The sequence below is a fragment of the Equus asinus genome, chromosome 24 (genome assembly GCF_041296235.1).
Source record: "Equus asinus isolate D_3611 breed Donkey chromosome 24, EquAss-T2T_v2, whole genome shotgun sequence".
Classification (NCBI taxonomy): domain Eukaryota; kingdom Metazoa; phylum Chordata; class Mammalia; order Perissodactyla; family Equidae; genus Equus; species Equus asinus.
In genome coordinates this window covers 28,561,790-28,567,789 of record NC_091813.1, presented here as the reverse complement: position 1 = coordinate 28,567,789, position 6,000 = coordinate 28,561,790, and the positions used below count along the sequence as shown (strand labels likewise).

Below are 6,000 nucleotides of genomic sequence, written 5' to 3'. Positions count from 1 at the left end.
GTGGCGAGATCAGCTTGCAGTAGCACCTTCCTCTTCCCCCTCTTTGCTGTGCCCAACGCCATCTGCGCTGGGCGGCCATGGCTGGCTTGAAAAGAAATGAATTAACATCATCCCCACAGGGATCTCCTCAAGCCTGGCTCTTGTGAGAAAAACATTTATTGGTGCTATTAAAACACATAAAGTCATCGCATTGACACTCACATACTTCCAAGACTAAGGAATGCAGACACGTGGCCATCCATAAGGCTATAGAAATGGCCCTGCCAGAGCAGACTAGGGATCAGTATTCCCCTTCCTTGCCAGGGGGTGAGGCAGGGACCTCAGAAGCAGAGTGTTTTGTCCAAAGGGGCACCAGACCCAAAGTCAGGAGAGCGAGGACTGCTCCCAACTCTGAGACTTCTCTGAAAATGAGGGCGGGCAGCAGAGAAAAACTCCCAGTGCCGTTCTAGACCTACACACAGAGGCTCTGCAATGCTGTTAGAAAAATTAACTTGGCCCGTTCAGCTTCCTTTCGGCCATCTCTCAGCTTTCCACGCAGATATTCAAAATGCGGCCTTTTAAAACTCTGCCCTCAAACGAAGGTGGTTCAGAGCAACACTTTGGCTGATATTATAAGACTCCCACGGCAGCGCTTCGCTGCTTCCTCAGCATATGCCAGTGCCCATTTTACTGGGGGGGGATTTATGATCCTTCTCTCAGTAGAGTGAGCCAAAGTTTTATAACATTCATTAAAAATCAGCACCACATGTAATAATATGGAATACTGCCTGTACACAAGGGGGCCAAGTTATAGGTGTTTAGGGAGACGTGGCAGAATTTCCTGGCCTTGGCCAGGGGTAAAGTTGCAGGCACCAGCACTACAAGAACACAACCTTCTTTTATTGCAAATGTTCGTTCAGTCTAAGTCCTAATTACTTTCTCTAAACTCCTAACCACCATCGAGCTCTCTTCTGACAGGGCAGCCACACGACGGCTTTAAAGCGCAGCAGCAACACCCTGGCAGCCTCCAGAGGGAGAGGCAGGGGAGAGGCTGGAACCCAGTAGGAGCGGGGCTGAAGATGGGAGGCAGGCTTTTCATTTACCTTTCCCAATTGCTCGCGCCCCTTCTAAAACGCTGGCGTGAGGGCTCAAAGGCTCGCTCAGTGGGACAGGCAGAGGCCCTCCTGGAAAGGATTCAAACATCAACATCGCTGTTGGGTCGGGAGCTACTCTTCCTCGCCCCACCCCCACCCAAGAGAGGGCTGGGTCAGGTAGGGGGGGCCCAAGGAGCATCTTTTCCTGCCCCTCCGGGGAAACGCCAGACAACTCAGGAATCCCAGGCTTCGAGGTCCTGCTTTCTTTTCTGGGTGTAGCGCCCCGGACTCTGCCCCCTTGCCCACGTGCCAGCAGCCCTCGCCACTCCTCCCGCCCCACTCGCCCCCAGCCCTTGTCCTTCAAGGCCCCTGCGAGACCCGGACACGGCCCGACCGAGGCAGCCTGTGAGCCTGGCCCGGAGCAGGAGGCTCTCCCGGCCGCGCGGCCGCACAAAGCAGGGAGAGCGGCGGCGGCGGCGGCGTGAGGCGCGCCCCCTCCCGCGAGCCGGCGGAGCGCGCGCCCGCCCCCCGCCCCAGCCCCCGGAGCGCCATTCGCGGAGCGGCTTACGCCAGTCGCCGGGCGTACGGCGCCCCAGCGGCCGGGGAGGTGCGCTGCCCGGCTCCCGTAAAGTTATTGTGAATGGGGAGTGGGTGACGTCAGCGCCGAATGTCAACAATGTAGCGATTGAGAGTGTGGGCGTTCCGGGGAGAGCGCGAGCCGCGCGGCGAGGAGCAAACAGCGCCGAGCTGCCGCCGCCTCAGCAGCAGCAGCAGCAGCAGCGACCGTGCGCGCCCGGGCTGCGGCCGCAGCAGCGCTAACGTGAGCGCCCGCCGCCGCCCTCACCACCCCGCCTGCCTACTCCCGCTGCCGCCGGGCTCTCGCTTTCTCCCCGGCCTCCCCTCGACCCTTCCCCTCCCCCTCCTCGGCACACTCGGGGGGCTGGGAACGAGCTGCCATGTGATGCGCGTCCTCTCCGCGAGCTTTCGGTGACCCCCGAACCGCCCACCGCGCCGGCTGCCGGGAGGGGGCTGCGGGCTGGGACGACGCGGGGAAGAGGAGGCGGAAAAGGACGCAAAGTTCTCTGGCGAGGTGAGTCCCCGGCCCCGGGCCCCGGGCCCGGCACTGGGCGGGGCGGCGGGGCAAGTTTGCGGGGGGCGCGGGGCAGGCGGGGAGGCGTGGGGAAGCGGCGCCGGCGGGGAGCCGCGGCCGCGGGGCGCGCAGCCGTCCGCCGAGCGCCCTGGCTGCTTTTATGGCATTTTCTAGGAACGGGAAGCGGGTGGGAGCCGAGCCGGCGGACGCGCCGCGGCGAATGTGCGCTCCCTCGCCTGGCTGTTTACGGCGGGCGAGGCGGTATTGTATTTTGCTCGCGTCGACGGGTGTTTTGGAACAGCAGGAGGAGGAGGAGCAGAGGGTAATAAGTCAGGCGTGGGGAGGGCGGGCTGGAGGGAGGCGCGTGTCCGCGCGAACCGGAGCAGCTGTCAGACCCACGGCCCTGCTCCCGGACCCGCCGGACCCGCCAGACCCGGGCGCCCGGAGCCCCCAGCACGCGATCCCCGCGCCAGGCCAGGCGGCCTCCTCCCTGCCCGCGGCGTCCGCACCCGGGGCTGCTCCTCTCGGACCGCGGCCGCCGGCCGCCGCGCCTTTGCACTCAGCTGTCAGTCGCCGCCGGGTAGCAGGGACCGCCGTTACTGGCGGGGCATCAGAGCCCAAGTTTAGGGTCCCAGGAAGAGGCAGGCTGGGGGCCTCGCAGCGCGGACGTCGTCCTGCGCGCTGGGTGGAATCCCCACTAGTCAATGACCGGATTATCGGAATGCGTCCCTGAGAGCTGAAACCGAGGGGCTCGTGCATTCAGAGAGGGAAACCTTGCACTTTTCTCCTCCCAGGATTCTGCATGAAATCAAAGTGCAACATGCACACTCTCTTCCCCTTCCCCACACTTCACTCTCCAAGCCCCAGAAGCTCCACCTCGGAGAGGAGTTTATCCAGGGGACACCTCTCCACCTCCCCATGCCGAGGCGCCCTGTGAGCCTCCCAATTCTTCTCTTCCCGGGTGGGTGCTCGTGTGCCGAGCGCCGATAGAGAGGGCGGCGGGCGGCGCTCATGGACTACCCCAGCTGCCCGCGAGAGGGGACTCGAGTGAGCATCTCGGCGACCTCCGTCTGGCCGAGGATTCGCAGGAACTCGGACCGTGGGAGGAATGGGCACGGCCGGGTGTATGTGTGTGAAAGGAACCGCGCACCCCTAGCTTCGGGGGTCGTGGGCGCGGAGGTATCCCCGGCACCCTCTCGAGTGTAGGCGAGTTTGACAACTTGGGGGAAGTTCCGGCGCAGCCGCTGTCCTGATGGTTTTGTCTGTGGCCGGAGAAGGCGTGCCTCACAGCTCGCCCGCCGGGTCACCACGGTCGCCGCGATCCGTGGCCCCTGGGAAACGAGAGGGATGAGGAGGCCCCACCGCCCCCTGAGCCGCAGACTCCCGGCGCGGGTAGCGAGACGCGGCGTTCCTCGGTTTTCACCTTCGCTGCAGTCTCTCACTCTGTGTAAATTTCATCTGTTGAGTGTGTTTAACTAAAAAGGGTAATTACTTTAGATAAAAATCCTTTCCTGCCTAGTGGGAACCTTGGCGGAGATGATGCCTAATGAGATATTTTGCTTTTGTCTGTTTAGAGTAAAATTAGAGATGTTAACTCTGATAACGGTTTTCTCAGATCATTAAAATGTAACATGCAGGAAAGGCATGTCGAGCTGCGAAGGCTCTGGCTGACATGAAAGAAGCTGAGCGTGAAAGGCTGCCACTCCTTCGGTGGAGAGGGCTATTTTGGTAAGGCAGCAGGCGTCTTGCTTAAAATGTGCGATTGCCCCACCCTGGTTCTCCGGCAGCTCTCGAGTAAATGGCATTTTTCATTCTTGCAGGTAATAATAAACGTGAGTCAAAATGACATCTTGTTAGAATTAGTCTTTAGTCTGTAAGAGAGATTGCAAAATTACAATGTTGCATTCAAACTGCTCCAGTGAAAGGTCTGTCAGCATTTCCATTATGAAATCAGTTTTTCAGGAGTTTATAATTTCACCACAAAACTTCAAGTGGCTGAAATGTTTTTCCCTTCTAGTGTTGTGGTTGAAAAAACTTCATTGATTGCCCACTTCCATCCTGTTTGCTGTTCCTGAAACTTGAACATCATTCAAATGGGGAACCCAGAAATGGATACACAGCCATGGAATAAAGTACTTTTGTTAGAACATACTTTATTTGTGCAGAGCAATATTTTCATTTTGGATTTTGAAAGGCTTTAGGTTTGCCATTTGGTAATCATAAATGTGTTGAATTAATTCTTGTGGGATATGTCGATTCTGCAGGTGGATTGAAATGTCAGTTCGTATTGTGTATGCCAGGATTATATGTATGGAAAAACATTCTCCTCATATAAAGTGTATGTCTGAACTGTAGCTAACTTACGAACACTCATGTTAGTTACTTGTCCGTTCTTTGTGTGTTGCATTTGAGGAGCTGCCATAGAGAAGAAGGAATAAGGCAGAAAGAGAAGGAGGGAATCAGGACCCCCCTAATTCACTTTTCAGTATTACTAGTGCCTAGGAGGAAGCCGTTTATTCTCTTTCTATTGAATTATGCCTTCGACTCAGTGTCTTGAGGCAAGTCCCTTCCAGTCACTCACCTCTGGCTGCTGTGCGAGGGGCTTAATTATTTGCAAACTGCCTTGAAATCCCTGGATGAAAGGCACTGCATAAGTGCAAAGTATTGTTATTCAGATATCGAATTTAATGATCCATTACAGTTCATCAGGAAAATGCACTTTGCAGTGATGGTAGGAAACGTTTCCACCTGATAGAGGGTAATAATAACTGCTTAAAAGTAGGCTCAGATTACAGATGAGACAATTAACTCTAGCCATGTGCTCTTCAATTTGTTGCAATTCATTTTGTGATCAAAGTGAGTCGCAGAGAGCCAGATGGTCAGGTTCATGTTCAGCTCTCTCCTAGGCCAGCCCTTCACTTCTGGGCCCACTGTCTGCACAGCCGATGGGACTTATTCATTAGCGCTTGTGAGCTGTTACTCAGAATTGTGATCCAGGCTCCTGCCATGCCAACAAAAGGGCTCAGGCCAATCTGTATTGTTGGGAGCAGTTTAATTTTACTCGGATTAACTCACGCTTAGTGTCTCTGGTATGGATCCAGCCTTAACAAGGGAGGAGAGAAATCCTGGTGGCTCTCCGCTCAGCTGTGCCGGGCTCCACTGCCCTGGTTTTCATACCTCCGATTTCAGAGGGTATGGTGTCTGGCTTGTTGTGAATGCTGGCTTGACTGCTGAATGAATAGCGGAATAGTTAGATAAATAAATATCCTTCCTGTTTGCCTGAGGGGGTAGAGAGCAGGACCAGCCTCATGGGCATGTGACCTGCACCATTGCACAGGGTCCCCCTCCCCTGCTCAGAAGGACCTCACACTTGGTTTAATCTTTTGCTGTTGTCTTCTTAAAATCCGTAATAATGCTTGAACACAGGGCCCTTCGTGCTCATTTTTCACTGGTCCTGGTGAGGAGGGTCCTGGCAGGGAGTGGCAGGCGACCACTACTTTGTCTCAGCTCCTTGTTGTCAACTGTTGCCAGGCAGGAATGGGTGGGAATATTGGCTTTGTGTTGCCATATCGTCTGATTTTTCCAAGGGAAGCTGGCTGTCTGGGTTTTTATGTGGAATCCCCTAATTTTTAAACATTAGCTCAACATTTTTTAAAATACTGGATGAGAACATATGTAAGAACTAGAGCTGGCCTGCAGGCTACCTGTCTTCCACCGCTGAATGGGCTAAACCCTCTTATTGTTTAATATTTCTGGACTCGGCAATTTTCTAAAGGCCTGGCACATAGTAAGCAATTTGTGAGTCCCAACCAAATGAGTGGTCACTTGGGAAAATTG

At 55.4% G+C, this 6,000-nt stretch overlaps 1 protein-coding gene across 2 annotated transcripts in view; it reads left to right on the top strand.

Moving 5' to 3' along the window:
• Positions 1 to 1,652: 1,652 nt before the first annotated feature.
• The window catches only part of BACH2 (BTB domain and CNC homolog 2), a 333,924-nt gene continuing 329,576 nt past the window's right edge, over positions 1,653 to 6,000 (top strand). For both annotated transcript variants that reach the window (XM_044757188.2, XM_044757187.2), the window contains exon 1: positions 1,653 to 2,163. The gene's annotated coding sequence lies outside the window, so the exon portion shown is untranslated. The remainder of the gene's footprint in view (positions 2,164 to 6,000) is intronic.